Source organism: Capra hircus, chromosome 5 (assembly GCF_001704415.2).
Source record: "Capra hircus breed San Clemente chromosome 5, ASM170441v1, whole genome shotgun sequence".
Classification (NCBI taxonomy): domain Eukaryota; kingdom Metazoa; phylum Chordata; class Mammalia; order Artiodactyla; family Bovidae; genus Capra; species Capra hircus.
In genome coordinates, this window is record NC_030812.1 from 52,121,425 (window position 1) to 52,142,779 (window position 21,355).

Below are 21,355 nucleotides of genomic sequence, written 5' to 3' on the forward strand. Positions count from 1 at the left end.
TTTCACAACAATATACTACAATTATATTTCAAATGAAAAGAAATGAGAATCAAATTAACTATTTTATTATATGGAATTCCTGAAAGTGAAAGTTGCTCAGTCATGGCTGACTCTTTGTGACCCCATGGACTATACACAGTCCATGGAATTCTCCAGGCCAGAATACTGGAATGGGTAGCCTTTCCTTTCTACAGGAGATCTTCCCAACCCAGGGATCAAACCTGGGTCTCCTGCACTGCAGGCAGATTCTTTACTAGCTGAGCCACAAGGAAGCCCAAGAATACTGAATGGGTAGCCTATCCCTTCTCCAGCAGATCTTCCCAATCCAGGAATAGAACCAGGATCTTCTGCATTGCAGGTGGATTCTTTATCAACTGAGCTATCAGGGAAGCCACATGGAATGCCTGCTTTGATTAAATAAATTAATTTTTGAAGTAACCAAACCAAGACTCATACATCTATGCACACACACACACACACACACCATAAATATACATGTGTAACTAAATATTATATACACTACATTTCTTAATACTAGTATATTTCACTTCCAAAGTCAGTCATTTGAACCAATGACCCCTTAAATCTTCTGAGTCTTTGCAGTAGGTAAATAATGAGGATTAAGTACCTCTCTCTTCTGATGGAAGAGACTTAGGAGTGGAAGAAAGTAAGAGGCAGTCCTACTTCTGATGTGCAGAGGTAAGCCTGTTGAAAACAGAATTACAAGAGGACTCAGTTCAGTTCAGTTCAGTTGCTCAGTTGTGCCCAACTCTTTGAGACCCCATGAACTGTAGCACACCAGGCCTCCCTGACACCCAAATCCATTTCCATTGAGTCAGTGATGCCATCTTATCCTCTGTCATCCCCTTCTCCTCCTGCCTTCAATCTTTAGCAGCATCAGGGTCTTTTCAAATGAGTCAGCTCTTTGCATCAGGTGCCCAAAGTATTGGAGTTTCAGCTTCAACATCAGTCCTTCCAATGAATACCCAGGACTGATCTCCTTTAGAATGGACTGGTTGGATCTCCTTGCAAGTCTAAGGGACTCTCAAGAGTCTTCTCCAACACCACAGATCAAAAGCATCAATTCTTCAGTGCTCAGCTTTCTTTATAGTCCAACTCTCACATCCATACATGACAACTGGAAAAACCATAGTCTTGACTACATGGACCTTTGTTGACAAAGTAATGTCTCTGCTTTTTAATATGCTGTCTAGGTTGGTCATAACTTTCCTCCCAAGTAGTAAGCATCTTTTAATTAAGCACCATAAACTGGGCCTAAGGTTGTTGTCTCAGTACATTTTACCACTTCAGAGAATGTTCCAATATTGAATACAACTTCCTCAGTTCTCCCTAAACAGAAACCTGATGGAACTTCTTTCCAGCTGAATCAGGATCTATTATCCTGATTATCAGACAACCCTTATCTCTTTTCAGTTCTCACTACCCTAAACAGTGGGTTCTTAGCCATACATTTCCACAGGATGATCATATACTTGACAAAAAGAGTCTATGTCTGACTGAGCTGACAAATTCTACTTATAACATGTGATAAACCACCTAAAGAAGCTGACAGCTGGAAGATTCAGAAGCTGTATCATGAGTAAAGAAATATATAATCTGGATATTATAGCAAACTACTGACCATATTCATTATTCTACTGATAAAACAATTTGACCGATCTACTCAGATAGTGTGCCATCATTACCTTCCCTAAGTTTTCCAGGGAAATAAATACCATTTTTAGGCAGAGATATGTGAATTCCTTTTATGAATGAACCAAGATTTGGACTAGCTGGTTAGTACCAGGTGCAAGCTAACTGGTTGATCGAACTTATTCAATTTTGATAATCACTGTTCATTTATGTATTGAATCCTAATATCTAATAATTTGAGGCTTCCCTAGTAGCTCAGCTGGTAAAGAATCTGCCTCTAATGCAGGATACCCTATTCCATTCCTGGGTGGGGAAGATCCTCTGGAGAAGGGATAGGTTGCCCACTCCAGTGTTCCTGGGGTTTCCTGGTGGCTCAGCCAGTAAAGAATCTCCTTGCAATGCAGGAGACCTGGGTTTGATCCCTGGGTTGGGAAGAACCCCTGGAGGAGGGCATGGGAACCCACTCCAGTATTCTTGCCAGGAGGATTCCCCAGGAGCCTGGTGAGCTTCAATCCTTAGGGTTGCAAATAATCAGACACAACTAAGCATAGCATATCTATGATTTTTCCTAGACTACCAAATTTCTGTCTTCAGAATTCTCTATGTCCACAGCTCAAAACCTAGAAACTTCAGAGGTGGAGCAGAATTCACTATACAAGAATGTAACACCCTGGACTGTGAATTATTTCAAGATTTAAGACAGCTGGGACTCAGCAGAATCAGGAAGAAACTTTTATGTCCCACTTAACTGCTTACAAGGATTTTGGATAGGGTGACTGCACCAGGAAGCCCTACTTCTGATGGCTGGAGTTAAGGCTGTTTGACTAAAGGAATTACAAGAGGATTAATCACCATATATTTGGTCTAAGGTAGTTGTCTCACTACTTTCTGCTAATTCAGAGGCTATTTACGCATTCAGAACTCACTGCATTCTACTTTTTCAGAGGATATCTATTTATTCATAGCTATTACCAGAGATACACTTAATATCAAAAAGACTTACCAGCATGGCATGGCAAACATTTGTCTACTAAACATTTGCTTTTCTCACATTTCTGTGAATTGTCTTCTGCCCTGTTTGAAGCCTTTCTCCTTAACTCAGAATGGTACATAAGCCTCAATATCCTGACTGCCTGGGAGTCTCATAAACAATTTGTTTCTCTCCTGTTAATCCGTCTTATGTCAACACAGTTATTAGGCCATCCAAAGAACCTATTAATAGAAGGGAAGTAAGGAAAGTTTTTCGGCCCTACAGCTCAGAAATCTAGGGGGAAAATTCCTGAACCGTTGCTCTTTGAAGGATTATTTCAATCCATATTAATTTTCACCTTTGTAGATGGACTGATGGCCCCTTATCTACATCATTATTTATGAAACCTACACCTTCAAACTTTATACTTAGAGGGGAGAAAAATACATACACCAGAATGTGCCACTTTGGCCTGTGGATTATTTCAAGATAGAACACAATTTACCTGCAATATTATCATTTATTATTATTTGAGGAAATATAAATACAATAATAACCCTAAATACCTTCTGACTCTTGATAGAATTAACATCATCACCTTTCTTCCTAGGTGGCTTCTAGTGTCCAATCGGTCAGGTGAAAATCAGTGTAAAATAATAGTGCTTACAGGTAATGTTCTGTATTATTAAAGCTAAGATTCTAGCAGTGAAAGATTATTCTTAGTTTTTATTATATCCATTCCAAAGACTCAGATTCGGGCATGGTGGATGGCTTATAAACAACCAAATTTTTTTCACAGTTCTTAAGGCTGGAAATCCAAGATTAGGGTACAAGCATGATCTGGTGAGGACCCTCTTCTGATTTGCAGACTTCTAGCTGTATCCTCACATGGTGGAAGGAGCCAGGGATCTCACTATAGTATCTTTTATATGTGCACTAATCTATTCATGAGAGCTTGCCTTCTGGAACTAATCATTTACCAAAAGTCCCATCCTCCTAATACCATCACATTGGGCATTAGAATTTCAGCACATGAATTTGGGGGAAAACAGACAATAGCAGTGGATGTTGTCATTAAATTATATGGGCAATTGAAATATCAGAATTATCTTAGAAGGGTGACAGACATTCAAAAAGGAGAACCAAACTGCTTATCTCAGAAAGCTAAAGTAAAACAACACTAGATAGTAAAATAGTAGTCATGCAGTAGAAATAAGTTGGCAACAATGTCATAAATTTATTATCATTGCCTACATTCAATCCCTCTTCCTCACAGAAAGTTATTTATGTTTGTCCCAATGACTTTACACTTCATAGAATGGCTTGCTTTGTCCACTGAAATAGGAATGGAGGTGGCATGTATCCTCAGCAGAAGATTTAAAAGAAGGCTCATATTTCTTCACATTTTAGATTTACTCTGCAATGACAACCAATAAAGTTCCAGAAAGAGGCTATTCATTTAATCCAAGTCCTGCAATAAAGATGATGTGGAAAAGAGCCGAAGACAACTGATGACAGACATATGGCTGGAAATAAGTATCTGCTGTGGTAGTCCTTAAATATTCTAGGCTGCTGCTTAATATAGAAAAACCTAGCCTATTGTAGTTGACAAAGGGTTGTGATAACAATTAATATAAAATATGAAATTGTTTTAAAGAATTGAAATTTAGATACTATTAAATATTAGTTATTAGGCCTATATAAGTCCATAGAATGCAGAGTTGAACACAATTGGAGTGACTAGAGATATCTACAAATTTGGTCAAGCTGTACAGTAGAGAACCATGAAAGTATCTGTACAAATAAATAAATAACACTATAAATTTAGCTTGTGAAATTTTAATAATTATTTATAAAGTCCTTGAGGTTGAAACCTGCTCTTCCAAGTAATAAAAATGCAATTCTTACAGTCATGCACTAGTTAATTAATTAGCCATTTACTATGGGATAATTCAATGACTGGTTTCCTCAACATTTGGTTCAGTTTGGTTCAGTTCAGTTCATTTCAGTCACTCAGTCCTGTCTGACTTCTTGTGACCTCATGGCCTGCAGCACACCAGGCTTCCCTGTCCATCACCAATTCCAGGAACTTGCTCAAACTCATGGCCATTGAGTTGGTGATGCCATCCAACCATCTCATCCTCCATCATCCCCTTCTCCTTTTGCCTTCAATCTTTCCCAGCATCAAAGTCTTTGCTAATGAATCAGTTATTTGTGTCAGGAGGACAAAATATTGGAGCTTCAGCTTCAGCATCAGTCCTTCAGGACTGATTTCCTTTAGGACTGACTGGTTTGATATCCTTGCAGTCTAAGGGACTCTCAAGAGTCTTCTCCAACACCACAGTTTAAAATCATCAATTCTTCAGCACTCAGCTTTCTTTATAGTCCACCTCTCACATCCATACATGACTACCAGAAAAACCATAGCTTTGACTAGATGGACCTTTGTTGGCAAAGTAATGTCTCTGCTTTTGAATATGCTATCTAGTTTGGTCATAGCTTTTCTTCCAAGGAGAAAGTGTCTTTTAATTTCATGGCTGCAGTCACCATCTGCAGTGATTTTGGAGCCCAAGAAAATAAAGTCTGTCACGGTTTCCCCATCTATTTGCCATGAAGTGATGGGACCAGATGTCATGATCTTAGTTTTAGTAATTGCCAAAACCAAGTAAATCAAGGTGAGATGTATTACAGAGAAAACATGTATGTTTGTAACAGAAACACTTCAATAGGAGTTCTCATGTTGCACTTGGTTATCAGCTATGTAATATTTTGGAATTTGTTTATCTACCTCAATTTTCGTAACAAAATCAATTTATCCAATAGAATCTGTGATACTTGTAAGTTTTTGATATTGTACCAGTCTCTGGATGATCAATAAGTAACTATATAAAACTAATGCTTTGACCTCACAGGGCTTAGACTGTAGTAGAAGAGATAACAAACAAATGAATAATGAGATAATTGAAAATATAAAATGATAGTTAAGTGATAAGACAGAGACTGACAGAGAGATCCTATTTAGATAAGATGTCAGAACAGACATTTCTGAGAAGATGACTTTTAAGTTAAGGCATGAAGGCTGAGGAGCGTGGAGAGAAAAGCATGGAATATGCTTCCAGAAAGATATAACAACATTTGAGAAGGGAAAGGGCTTGGCATGTTCTAGAAAAGGAAAAAGGCCCAGATGATCTGTGTATATAAAAATAAGATAACTGAGAAACAGTTAAAATTCTCATTAACTATGACAAAGAACATGACTATAGTCTAATTATGATGGCATGCCTTTGAAAGGGGCTAAGCAAGGAAAATGATAGTATCAGATTTATGTTTTTTTTTTTTTTTTAAGAACTAAGTAGTATACAGAGAATTTGATGAAGGGAAGAAGTGCACTGATCAGTCTTTAACCACATTATAAGGCATGCATGCAATCTCAGTGGCATTTATTACTAACAGATATGTCAGTCAGCTGGACAGCTCCAGGGCTCTGCTTATTACTATGTATTAAGTTCAGTCAGTTCAGTCACTCACTCATGTCCGACTCTTTGTGACCCCATGAATCGCAGCATGCCAGGCCTCCCTGTTCAGCACCAATTCCCAGAGATCACTCAAACTCATGTCCATCGAGTCAGTGATGCTATCCAGCCATCTCATCCTCTGTTGTCCCCTTCTCTTCCTGCTCTCAATCCCTCCCAGCATTAGGGTCTTTTCCAATGAGTCAACTCTTCTCATGAGGTGCCCAAAGTATTGGAGTTTCACCTTCAGCATCAGTCTTTATTGAACACCCAGGATGGATCTCCTTTAGGATGGACTGGTTGGATCTCCTTGCAGTCCAAGGGACTCTCAAGAGTCTTCTCCAACACCACAGTTCAAAAGCATCAATTCTTCGGCACTCAGCTTTCTTCACAGTCCAACTCTCACTTCGATACATGACCACTGGAAAAACCATAGCCTTGACTAGATGGACCTTTGTTGGCAAAGTACCAACAACCTTTGTTGACAACAACCTTTGTTGACAACAACCTTTGTTGTCTCTGCTTTTGAATATGCTATCTAGGTTGGTCATAACTTTCCTTCCAAGGAGTAAGTGTCTTTTAATTTCATGGCTGCACTCACCATCTGCAGTGATTTAGGAGAACCCCCAAAATAAAGTCTGACACTGTTTCCACTGTTTCCCCATCTATCTGCCATGAAGTGATGGAACCAGATGCCATGATCTTCGTTTTCTGAATGTTGAGCTTCAAGCCAACGTTTTCACTCTCCTCTTTCACTTTCATCAAGAGGCTTTTGAGTTCCTCTTCACTTTCTGCCATAAGGGTGGTGTCATCTGCATATCTGAGGCTATTGATATTTCTCCCGACAATCTTGATTCTAGCTTGTGCTTCTTCCAGCCCAGCGTTTCTCATGATGTACTCTGCATATAAGTTAAGTAAGCAGAGTGACAATATACAGCCTTGACGTACTCCTTCTCCTATTGGAATGAGTCTGCTGTTCCATGTCCAGTTCTAACTGTTGCTTCCTGACCTGCATATAGGTTTCTCAGGAGGCAGGTCAGGTGGTCTGGTATTCCCATCTCTTTCAGAATTTTCCGCAGTTTATTGTGGTCTACACAGTCAAATGCTTTGGCATAGTCAACAAAGCAGAAATAGATGTTTTTTTCTGGAATTCTCTTGCTTTTTTTATGATCCAGTGGATGTTGGCAATTTTTCTCTGATTCCTCTGCCTTTTCTAAATCCACTTGAACATCTGGAAGTTCATGGTTCATGTAGTGCTGAAGCCTGGCTTGGAGAATTTTGAGCATTACTTTACTAGCCTGTGAGATGAGTGCAATTGTGCAGTAGTTTGAGTATTCTTTGGCATTGCCTTTCTTTGGGATTGGAATGAAAACTGACCTTTTCCAATCCTGTGGCCACTGCTGAGTTTTCCAATTTGCTGGCATATTGAGTGCAGCACTTTCACAGCATCATCTTTCAGGATTTGAAGTAGCTCAATTGGAATTCCATCACCTCCACTAGCTTTGTTTGTAGTGATGCTTTCTAAGGCCCACTTGACTTCACATTCCAGGATGTCTGGTTCTAGGTGAGTCATCACACCATTGTGATTATCTGGGGGAGAGTGAAAAAGCTCAAAAAACTAGGATCATGGCATCCAGTACCATCACTTCATGGCAAATAGATGGAGAACAATGGAAACAGTGACAGACTTTATTTTCTTGGGCTCCAAAATCACTGCAGGTTGTGCCTGCAGCCATGAAATTAAAAGACACTTGCTGTTTGGAAGAAAAGCTATGACCCACTTAGACAACATATTCAAAAGCAGAGACATTACTTTGCCAACAAAGTCTGGCCAAGGTCTGTCTAGTTAAAGTTACAGTTTTTCCAATAGTCATGAACGGATGTTAGAGTTCAAGCGTAAAGAAAGATGAATGCTGAAGGCTTGATGGTTTTAAACTGTGGTGTTGGAGAAGACTTGAGAGTCCCTTGGACTGCAAGGAGCTCCAACTAAGGAAATCAGTCCTGAATATTCATTGGAAAGACTGATGCTGAGGCTGAAGTGCCAATACTTTGTCCACCTGATGCAAAGAACTGACTCATTGGAAAAGACCCTGATGCTGGGAAAGACAGAAGGCAGGAGGTGAAGTGGGGGACAACAGAAGATGTGAAGGTTGGATGGCATCACTGGCTCGATGGATACGAGTTTCAGCCAGCTCTAGGAGTTGGTGATGGACAGGGAAGCCTGGCATGCTGTAGTCCATGGGGTCGCAAAGAATCGGACATGACTGAGCGACTGAACTGAACTGAAGTTCATATCTGCACTGCCTCATATCTTGGGGCCTGTGTGTGTAGGGGCTTTAGGTATGTGGGGCATGTGTTTCTCATGGTGGAGACCAGAAGTTCCCAGAGAGGTAAATGTAAACAAGTGATTTTACTTAAGGTGAAGACTTGCAACTTACACCAGATCATTTCCTACTATATTCCATTAGCCAAAGAACATCACATGGACAAGGTCATGTGTTGGAAAATCACATATGGTATGGGAAATACACTCTTTCCATGGAGAAAAATGGTAGGAGAGTCCATATGCTGGGTGTATCCATGTAAGTCTAAGGTTTGTTCCTTGTGAACATTTATTGAACAACGACAACAACAACAAAACACTGCAAAAGAGCCAAAAATAAAAAAGTAACACTAATAAATAAAGTTATTCAAGTTAGAGGTGATAATGGTAAAAATGGGTATATTTGAAAACAAAGCTATTGTATATTTGATAACTTACAATACTCCAGGCAGTGTTTATGTACTTGACTTTTATTAATTCATCTAAGTCTCACAACTGCCTAAGATTAGATTTGAAAATTGAGGCTCAGAGAGGCTAAGTGGTTTTTCCAATATTATAGCTTGTAAGAGGATGAGCTAAATTTCAAAGTCAAGCAGTCTCTGCAGAACGTGGAATCTTGACAATTGGCTAGGGATATTACAACAATTAAATAAATGATGTATATAAAGTGCCTAATAGAGTGCCTACCATAGAATAAACACTAAATAAATGTTATCAGTGCTAGTTTTTAGAAATCAAAAATGATGATTCAAAAAGTATAATCCCTGATGTCAGTGAATGGTCAGATTTAAATGAGGCAAGGAAGTATCATATGGAGCATATTTAAAACATACATGGAAAAATAAAAGCCTCATTTAATCTTGATCAAACAGGTTGTATTAACTCTACGTTTGGAATTAAAATGTTTGGTTCATAAGCCTATAATATGCTAGGATCACAGTTTATAAATGTCAGACCTTGGATTTAACTCTAGCATAATCTGAATTCAAGTCCAGGGTTCTTTCTCTAACTCCTTGCTGGGCCATGTTGTTTCACCACCAGCAGACAGTCACAAAAGAAGAGAGAGCAGACAAACGTGTATAGAGGCAAATGCAAATGCACACTTCATAAGTTTAATTGTTATAAGTTTATGAATCTATCATACTAAGAAACTCTGAAGATTCAATATACTGTAAAAGCATGTATATATTATATGAGAGATGGAAGTTATTTTGATTACTTAGCTAGTAAGTAAGCAAGGAGGCTACACTAGAAAAGCATGAGCAGTCTGTGATGAGAACGGTCCTAGTAGCAATACTCTGATATGGACGATACCGTCTCATCTTCCATCCCCAGATGATTTCCCTAGAAAATGAGCTTTGGGTTTCTTTGAATTTGCCAGGTGTAAAGTCCTGGTACGTTTCCAAGTAGATGATTTGCAACTCTTGATTCTTTAGGACAGATCTTCCCAGTTGACATGGTAGGGACTCCCATGGCACCAGCGTTCTACCAGATTTTAAGTTCTTTAAAAGTAGCACCTGCATTTGTCTTGCTCCATCTCCAGAAACATGCCAGGTCCAGTAATGTGCTTAGTAAATATTTCTTAAATGAATGATTTCAGAAATGAATGAATCCATGGGTTCTCAATCTATACATATAAGATCAGATGATGTGAGTATAGGCTGTGGATATATGCTTTAGGTAGAAAGAAGTGATGTGTACAAATAGAAAGCAGAGTGGTATAGCTGAATACGAGCAGCTTTGAGGTCTCAAAGGGTCTGAGGAAGGTGTTTTCCTGCTGGTCACTCAGAGAAGACATTTCAAAATTTTTGAACTTATATAATGTAGATCAGTTTTTACCACGCATACATTCTTGGGGTACCAGAACATGCACTAGAGATGATTATGTTTAGGATTTCTCTCTCATAGATAATGATTAACTGGGGAAGTTTTGATACCTTTGTGTTCATGGGTTTGTGTGAGAAACAGTGGAATGGAAGCTATGGTTCCCAGAAATAATGATGTCTTATTTTCAAGCACAGAGAAAGCTATTAAAATAAAATTCTACTAGAGTGAGTTAAAATATGTGTTCTGTTCTTGCTAGAAGACATAACACTAAAATATTGTTTTCAAAAATACATGGCTGATATTTTCCAGTTGGCACCTGGTCAATCAAGGTTGACACCTTAAATGACAGGATACACTAACCAAAGACACATTGTTAGCATGATAGTCAGTATCAGGTACACCCCTAGGCACACACTCAACTGGGATAATTTTATGGGTCTTGTCAATAATTGGGGCAGATCCTGGATTTGTGGGGTCTCAAACTAATACAGTTTTGGACTCTTCTTTAAGAAAAATAAAACAGAATCATGAATATAGCAGCGTTTTAATGATTTAGGTTAGAAAAGCAATTGTAGAAATATACACACACACACTTAGACACACACACATACACACACACACATGCATAATTGCATATCTTCTTACCATTTTACAAACATATCTGAATGTATATGCACAATTGATAGGGTCCTTTCCAGGGCCACCCAAATATCCTTTCCAGAAGACTATGAAGTTTAAATTTTATTTGCTCATGGTAAATTCATCTCTCTCAGTAAAGGACTCCCATCAACAGTATCCAACCACATGCTCCTATTCCTTTGATCAGATGAGAAGTGAGACTAGATAGGGCAGAACTTTAATCCCACAATTCTGACCAGTATCCCCAAGATTGAAAACAGTTTCAAGGTGGATATGATATTTGGCTATATAGGCCATCCAACTAAGAGCTTGAGAAGATGTAAGAGAAGGTGAAAATATTAGCCTTATCCAGAACATGTTTTACAAACCATGTGCTTAAACAAACAAAAGAGGTATGACATTTGAGCAGTTTTATAAAGCAACATTCCTGCTACTAACACAAGATTTATTCTTTCAAAACACCCTGAGTTTTTGCAGAAGTTATTGATTCATCTGTTTTATTGTCAATAAACCATATAACTCCAGAATTCAGAGTTACGTGGAGTCATTTGCATTTGAGAGTTAGTAAAGATGTAATTGCTTTTGCTTCTGATGTCATATTAAATATTGCTCTTCATACTTGGCATCCTCCCCTTCCTCTCCTCTATACCCTAGATGTCTCAGGAGGATAAATGTATACTTTACATTGATTTTGATAAAATGGCTTTGCCCTGGGTAGTATTAGATGGCTAGGTCATCGCAGCAATTATACAGCAGTATTCCCTGAGCGGACCTTTCATCTGCTTGTAATATAAAATCAATGATGTCTAAACAAGGACTGAGATGGCATTTTAATGTTTTCCAGAGAGCATTTAGATATCTGAGCTGCCTCACAAGTGGTTTCAAGATACATTTTGAAAATGGGGGCAAGAAAATGTTCTCTATCCCTTGTTTGTACCTTGAAAATGTACCTTTCTAGGTAAAGAAATTAATTGCAGGGTTATAGTCTATGCTAATAAACTTCAAGCAAGCTATTGTTTATATTTGCTATTATAAATGGAAGACATGACACTAATTTTACAAAATAATATTCTTTACACATAGAAATACCTAATTAAAAATGCAAATTTTTCCACCACTAATTTTGAAATCTGTTTTACTGAGATACAGTACACTAATAGCATATTTATTGTTTTGCATCACACATTCAAAGTTTAAAATATTGGTCTTATTTAAAATTCAGTGACAGCTTTTATAATATCCTTTCTATAAGGTTATGAATAAACCTAAATTACTCTCTGCTATGAACTGCATAAAATCAGGTTATATGAGGTAAAAAGTTTTATTTTTTTCATATAACAAAACCTGAGGAAATCATTTCCTTTGTTATCTATATTTCTACTTAAAGAAAAATATTTTTAACAGAAACCTCTTGAAACTGTTTTATTCCATTTCATTAGAACTCTAGAACATTAACGTTATTAATGTAGTAGTGATTAATGTAGGCACCAGTTTTACCACTGGCTAATAAATATCCTGTATTATGAACAGGAACCTAGAATGATTCCTAGGAAGTAAAATCAAAATAAGCTCAGAAAATATTTCAAGCCAATGACCTTTCACTGAGTAGGGTAAAACCGACAAATGCTATAAAAGGTACAAAACTCCTCCGAGAAACCCTTCATTTCAGCCTGTGCAATCAAATGACCCAATTAATGCTTTGACTCATGAAATATTTACAGATGCTATGTAAGCAGGTCAGCTTGTTAAGCTAACTTACCTCTGTCAGGCACATCATTACATCATGAGGCAGTAAATAGATATGTCAGTCACCTATTGCTCTAAGGAATTACTTCATCGACTAAATCCCTGGCATATTCCAAAGGAATCACTTCTATTTTTTCATAAAGAAATACCATATGAATTTTATTATAATCCTTTACCACTCAGTTTATGAGACTTTCAATGAATTACCTAAGTCCTTAATAATTTGAATTCCTAAAGCTATTCAAAATCACCATACAATTGGTTCTTTCATACCGCAGATGTCATCATATTTTTAAATGCTTATTCACATTTGATTTTGCAGCATATGCAGAGTTCAGTGATTAAGATCCTCCCAGACCTATATGTTAGAAAACTTTGAAAATGATTATACTAAATATGTCTCTTTTAAGGTTTTTACAATTCCAAAATAACTTATAATCTGAGCCAAGAATTTAGGTAGTGAGAATATTTGCACTACATTGGGTAAACTGAATGAATTATGTTCATTATAAGCCATCAAATTGGTTATGGTCTATCTGTAACTCTTACTTTGTAACCATCAAACTCTGATTAAATGATTTGGATAATGCAGGTCAGGAAGCAACAGTTAGAACTGGACATGGAACAACAGACTGGTTCCAAATAGGAAAAGGAGTACATCAAGGCTATATATTGTCATCCTGCTTATTTAACTTATATGCAGAGTACATCATGAGAAACGCTGGACTGGAAGAAACACAAGCTGCAATCAAGATTGCCGAGAGAAATATCAATAACCTCAGATATGCAGATGACACCACCCTTCTGGCAGAAAGTGAAGAGGAACTAAAAAGCCTCTTGATGAAAGTGAAAGAGGAGAGTGAAAAAATTGGCTTAAAGCTCAACCTTCAGAAAACGAAGATCATGGCATGGGAAATAGATGGGGAAACAGTGGAAACAATGTCAGACTTTATTTTTGGGGGCTCCAAAATCACTGCAGATGGTGACTGCAGCCAGGAAATTTAAAGATGCTTACTGCATGGAAGAAAAGTTATGAGCAACCTAGATAGCATATTGAAAAGCAGAGACATTACTTTGCCAACAAAGGTCCATCTAGTCAAGGCTATGGTTTTTCCTGTGGTCATGTATGGATGCGAGAGTTGGACTGTGAAGAAAGTTGAGCGCCAAAGAATTGATGTTTTTGAACTGTGGTGTTGGAGAAGACTCTTGAGAGTCCCTTGGATTGCAAGGAGATCCAACCAGTCCATTCTGAAGGAGATCAGCTCTGGGATTTCTTTGGAAGAAATGATGCTAAAGCTGAAACTCCAGTACTTTGGCCACCTCATGCAAAGAGTTGACTCATTGGAAAAGACTCTGATGCTGGGAGGGATTGAGGGCAGGAGGAGAAGGGGACAACAGAGGATGAGATGGCTGGATGGCATCACTGACTCGATGGATGTGAGTGTGAGTGAACTCCGGGACTTGGTGATGGACAGGGAGGGCTGGCGTGCTGCGATTCATGGGATTGCAAAGAGTCGGACATGACTGAGCAACTGAACTGAACTGAACAGAACACAATAAATATGGTCTTTTAGGCCTTAATTTTTCTGCCCAAACAAATACATGACTCAAGTTTTGTAACTGAAAATATCAATAGCTATTTTTTAATTGCCTTAAGAAATAGTTACCAAAATATCCTTTAATCCATCTATCCATCAACATATATCTATTTACCATGTATTGATCACGTATTGTAACCATCATATGCTGCTGCTGTTGCTTCTGCTAAGTTGCTTCAGTCGTGTCCGACTCTGTGTGACCCCAGAGACGGCAGCCCACCAGGTTCCCCCGTCCCTGGGATTCTCCAGGCAAGAACACTGGAGTGCGTTGCCATTTCCTTCTCCAATGCAGGAAAGTGAAAAATGAAAGTGAAGTTGCTCAGTCGTGCCCGACTTTTAGTGACCCCATGGACTGCAGCCTACCAGGCTCTTCCATCCATGGAATTTTCCAGGCAAGAGTACTGGAGTGGGGTGTCATTGCCTTCTCCGATCATATGCTATAATAAATCAATATCTGTTTATCTTGTGTTCTTTTTCCTCCCTCTAATCTATTATTGCCTCTTTATACTCAGCTGATTCTTGTTCCTTGCAGTATTCTGTTGGTTAATCAGAGCTATATGTGCAATACTGTGCTTGCTATTGTTTTTTGAGAGACTTCGTAAAGATAGCCTAGGGCATAATAATAAAGTTCACATGTTGGAATTCACCTAGTAAGCATATAACAAAATACTTCTAGGGAAGTGTAAGAGGAGACAAAAGTGAATTAAACAAAAACAGTAACTGAAAAGTTTGTTGTGTTAGAATGAACTTCAGTGTGGCTCAAAAATTTAATCAGAAGCTCTCAGATGGTATTACAAAAAGAATGAATGTGACTCAGTAAAAGATTAAAAGTTTAAAACTGTAACTATATACCATTTTTACAGTTCCATAAGTAATGTTTGAATCCATACATTATTTCAAATAATATTCAAATTTAATATTTAAAAGTGTGCCAAACCCCCCAAACTTGAAGGAGATTGAGAAAACTCTGCCTAGGAACCTACAGAGAGTAAATATTCATTGCTTATGAAATTATTCTATGGACACCAACATTTCTACACTAATACCTTTTTCACTTTCTATGCTCTTTTAATTGTTGAGTATAACTGCAGACTTCCAAAATGCTAACAACACACTTATTGACTTGAGAGTGGATGACCAGTTACTCTCCACTTCAAAGCTGTACTGCTGCTAAGTCACTTTAGTCGTGTCTGACTCTGTGCGACCCCAGAGACGGCAGCCCACCAGGCTCCCCTGTCCCTGGGGTTCTCTAGGCAAGAACACTGGAATGGGTTGCCATTTCCTTCTCCAATGCATGAAAGTGAAAAGTGAAAGTGAAGTCGCTCAGTCGTGTCCGACCCTCAGCGACCCCATGGACTGCAGCCTACCAGGCTCCTCCATCCATGGGATTTTCCAGACAGGAGTACTAGAGTGGGGTGTCATTGCCTTCTCTGTCAAAGTTATACTATATGTCATCAATTATTATGCTATACAGATTACTTTAAAAACTAGAAACAGAAATGCATGAAGTACATTTCAAAACAGTTTGAAATAAGAAAATCTAGAGTAACACTGCATAATGCATAGGATTTAATCTAGAGAGTAGTGTATTCAATTATAGTCATTGAATCTGCCTCTGCTGTAGATCTGCCCTAGCTAGAAGAGATCTGAAGTAATATGCAGCACAAAAACTGCTGGGAGAAGAGAGTGGATCACATAAGTCAGTCAAAAGCCATGCCAGTTTTCTCATGTATAAGATGAGGGTACTCATAAAATCACCTTCACTTGTGTATCATTAAGGGGATAGGGTACACTTGTTACCCTTAGATGGAAGGATGCACATAACTGATATAAAGGATTTTCTTTCTGGGGAAATGCATGAAGAGTTGAACCAAAGACCAGCTCTCGTTGGTCACTGGATTGCAAGGTGTCCTAAGCAATTTCATTATAATCCAGGAGCTACTGTCCTTGGCCAAACTAACCACTCACTCAGTCAGAAAAGAAACCAGCAGAAACTGTTGACCTCTTTTACATTTCTGTCAAGGTATTATTATCTTTTACCTTCTGAGGATGATCTGGGAAAAAATTAAATGTATAGGATAGAGTAAGTTTCTGCATCTGATTTATAAAGATACATATGGCTGGAATTCCATCACAACACTAGATTCTATCAAGGCTTAATTTGGGGATGAAATATGCTAATGGCCTTGAAGGTGTTAGAATATCATGAAATGCTTTCTAAGGAGTCCACAGAAAATTTACAGATTACAAAATTATGATTTTAACCACTCTGGGCAAGAAATTATTTTCCTTGTGCAGTGTTTGACTGGGGTGTCAAATAGAAAAAAAATATGATAATGTGACATCATGGAGCTACTGAATACTGGCAAGATTCTTCATACAATGCAAATTATAAAGAAAATAGTGCATTATAAATAGCCTTGCCCATGCGGTACTATTTCTTCTATACACGTGAAATTTAGCTTTTACACATCTTACAGTTTGGGGAATATAGAAAGAAATGAGAGAGATTGATTGTGTTTTTGGTACAATGGAGAACACAGACTGTGATCTGGCTTGGCTATATTCTTTCTGGATTTCTGATATATCATTTCTACACTGATAGATGACTGTGAAATACTTTGCTTCTTGGGTATAAATGAATAAATTTATGTTCCTAGCTAGCAGTTTGTGGATGCAGTCTAGAATTTACCAGCTCCAGCTACAACTATACGTATAGAAATATGAGCTAAGAGCCATAAAAGCTCTTGTATATAACTAAGGACATTTTCCTCTAAATTTTTTTCTTGATATCCTTCTCTTTGCCCATCCTCTAAGAACGTTATTATCCATTTTAATTTCACTCAACTCATGCGAATTATGATGATGACACTTAATTATCTTCAGGTGCAATATTCTTTCCTCTCTCTCAATACTTAAAATCCCCTGGGTGTGGGTGACAAGCAACATATCTTTCTTTGATGTGTACTTTGAAGTGCTTGGTGATGTTCTGTGGACATACTGTACACTGAACAATCTGAAGGCGACCAGTTGTAAAGCCTGATATTATCTAAATAGTTACCCAAATGCTGCATGGAATGTATTACCTGATAAGATAATCATAACTTTAAGTATATAACTACAGTACAAATGCTATGATTAAAAAATAGAGATTTTGAGCTACCTATGGCTAGGACAGCATATTTTTAGAAATTCTAGTTGTTTGATATATACAGTTTTACAGTTCCTGTCCCCACATCTGGTACCGACTTTTTTTTTTCTTTTAAGGAAGATCTTGTGTTGTTACTAAGCTCATTGGCTATACAGGAAGCAGATCATAAACATGTTAAAGAGAGGCAGGAGAGTGATGTGGTGACAGAAGGACTCAGCTCAGCTCTGCTAGAACTATGAACATGAAGGAGAGGGTTTATGACCCAAAGAATGGGCATATCCTTTGGATGCTGGGAAAGATGAGGAAACAAATCCTACTCAGACACCACAGAAAGGAAGTATCCATGGCAACACTTTGATTTAGTCCAGTAAGATCTTTGTCAGACTTCTACCTACACAAATGCAAAAATGATAGATTGTGTTGTTTAAGCCACTAAGTTGCGGTAGTTTGTTACAGCAGCCACGTAACTAATAAACAAGTCAAAGAACTAACCTGGAATCTGAGCAGTGAAAGATAAGTGCCTGTTGGGAGCAAGAGTATCCAAGCATTAGCTGACCAGATGCTGTTGGAGGGCATCTAAGCAAGTAAAAGATTCAGCTATATTAAAAAAAATTATTAAAGGTTGAACGTGGAATAACATGAACATTTGAAACCCCGTGGTGCTACAAGCATACAGGAATTTGTACCCTCTTGCAGGCTTTTTCTTCCACAAACTTTACTGGCAGTCATATGGGAAGATTAAGAAAAATTCAAAGAAACTGCTTTTGTAGTACTGGCTATGAGAGGGGGGAAGCAGACATGTTGAAATTCTGCCAAAACCCAACTCCTCTATTTGTTCTCTGAAGGGAAAGTTTTAATATGCAGGAATAAGAGCAACAAAACCTGCCACCCTGGAACACTGGTGGAAACTGGTTGGAACTATATGCCGTGTTGAAGAAACATTTTAAATATAAAGATATAGATATAGCTATATTAATTAAAAGTAAAAAAAGAGAGAAATATATGCATACAGACAAACAAAACACACTGTGTGTATTAGTCACTCAGTCATGTCCAACTCGTTGAGACCCCGTGGACTGTAGGCCACTTGACTTCTCTGTCCATGGAATTCTCCAGGCAAGAATACTGGAGTGGGTTGCCATTTCCTTCTTCACAAAGCAGAATAGATATATAAAATTAAGATAGAGTAGATTTCATGGATGTTACATAATGATAAACAGATAAATCCTCAAAGCAGATACATAACCATAAATGTATATACCTAACAATAGAGCCACAAAATAAATGAGGCATTTCTGATAGCTCTTAAAGGAAAAATGGACATATTCATAACTGTAGTTGAATGATTCAACACCCTCAATAATTCATAGAACCAGTACAGAGAAAATGAGTAAGAATACAAGTGACCAAAACAGCTCTATTCATCAACTTAACCTAATTTACTGTCAGAAAATTCAACTCAAGACCATCAGGAAACATTTTGTCAACCAAGGCAAATGAAAATTCACCAAAAAGAAAAAAAAAAAAAGAAACTTAAGAGAATTAAAATTATTGCAACTATGTTCTCATCATCGGAGAAGGCAATGGCACCCCGCTCCAGTATTCTTGCCTAGAAAATCCCATGGGTGGAGGAGCCTGGAAGGCTGCAGTCCATGGGGTCGCTGAGGGTTGGACACGACTGAGTGACTTCACTTTCACTTTTTACTTTCATGCATTGGAGAAGGAAATGGCAACCCACTCCAGTGTTCTTACCTGGAGAATCCCAGGGACGGGGGAGCCTGGTGGGCTGTCGTCTATGGGGTCACACAGAGTCTGATATGACTGAAGTGATTTAGCAGCAGCAGCATGTTCTCATCATAACAGTATTAAACTAGGAATGAGTTTCAGAAATAATTTTGGACAATCAGCACAAACACTGGAAATCCAGAAACAGTCTTTGAAATATCATTCAAATAAATAATGGAGCTACAGGGAAACTTAAACATATTTTTAACTAAAATAAATGAAAATAAAACACTTCAAAATTGTTGGATGTGGCTCACACACTCTGAGGTTTACTTTGAGGTTCTTGCTCCCAGCAGGCACTTAATCTATCACTGCTCAGATTCCAGGGAAATTTATAGCACTGAAAGTTTATATTAGGAATAAAGAAAATATTGCATTTGTTACAATAAGGTTTGCTTTTAAAAAACAAACAAAGAAGAACAGTAAACCAAAAGACAACAAAAATAAAATAATGAAGAATAATATAGAAAAAATAGAACTAGAATCAAAACAATACAAAAAAACCAATGGACAAAAGATTATTTTTAAAGTGAAAAAAATATTCATTTCTGAAAACATGAATAAAATGGATATAACTATAGTTGTACTGATCAAAAAAGAACAAGAAGACACAAACTTAACAATATGGGATTAAAAATAGGGATATCACTACAGTCCCCCGAGATGTTAAAAAGAGAAGAAAAATCACCACCAACTTAACATCCATAAATTGGAAGAATTAGATGAAATGCTATAATTCTTTGAAATACACGACTTACCAAAAAGCAACTCAAGAACAAGTAAATAACCCGACAATAAATTAAAAGTGATTTAATTTTAAAGTAAATTGTAGAGGCGCATACAGACTCTGTTGAAACTACTCATTTCTGACACTGCAGCATGAAAGGAGCCATAGAAAGCTCATAAATGAAAATCCAGTGTAATCTATAAAAAGTTCCTTTAAGTAATAAGTGAGTTTACCAAGGCCACAGTATACAAAGTAAATATACAAAAGTCAGTGAGTAGGTAAAATAACCAGGATGGCAGACTAGGACAACCTAAGCTCACCACCTCCCACAGGCACACCAAAATTACAACACCATACAGAGTACAACGACCTGAAGACTAGCGAAAAAGAACCTCTACAACTAAAGATGTAAAGAAGTAGCCACAGTGAGATGGTAAGAGGAGAGGAAATACATCACTCTAATAACAGAGCCTTCAGAGATATCACAAAATCACACAAAAATTGTGGGCCGATATCACAGATGAACATAGATTAAAAAGTCCTCAACAAAATATTAGCAAACCACATTTAATAAATCCTTAAAAGGACCATACAGCATAATCAAGTGAGATTTATTCTAGGGATGAAAGAATGGTTTGATGTTCATAACAATATGATTACATTTTGAGTGAAAGAAATCAGCCTAAAATGCTCCATATTGCATGATCCCATTTATATGATATCCTAATAAGATACAACTATAAGGACAGAAAACATATCAGTTATTACCAAGAGTTGTGGGAGGTGGGTTACTAAAAAGGGGCCATATATAAATGAATATCTGAGTTGTTGAAATTGTTCTGCTTGGTACATTGTAGTTGAGCCATGACTATGTATTTATTAAGGCCCATAAAACACAATAAAAATCAACCAAGATATCAGGGGAAATCAAGATGTGATCAAGATTATGCAAAAACAAATTAACTATATTACAAATGTATGATATAACTTTACTGAAATGCTGAGATGCTGAAGAATGAAATAGACCAAAATTTTAAATCAGTGTTTTGTCTGGATACCATAAAGACAAAAAGTCTATCCTAGCTGGTAACTTTGTTTCTCACAAGGCTGTAATGCAGAAATTCTGAAACTAACTTAGATGTCTTTTATGGTTGAACAAATGAGTAAACAGATGATAGATGAGAGCCAAGTTTCTCTCTCTTAGAGAAAGAAGTTACTGTTCAAGTGAATAAAGAAGAATGCTAGAATGCACCTGCAGTGTTGGGTTAGAGATGCAGAGATCAATATGAACTAATGTTTAGTTACAGGTAAATGCGGAAATGCATACACGCATGTTGAGAAATGAGTTAACGTACTGTGCTAGCTTTAATACACGTCCACAAAATCTTTGATATAATCCCTTCTAAGAACTGAATTTGCTTCCC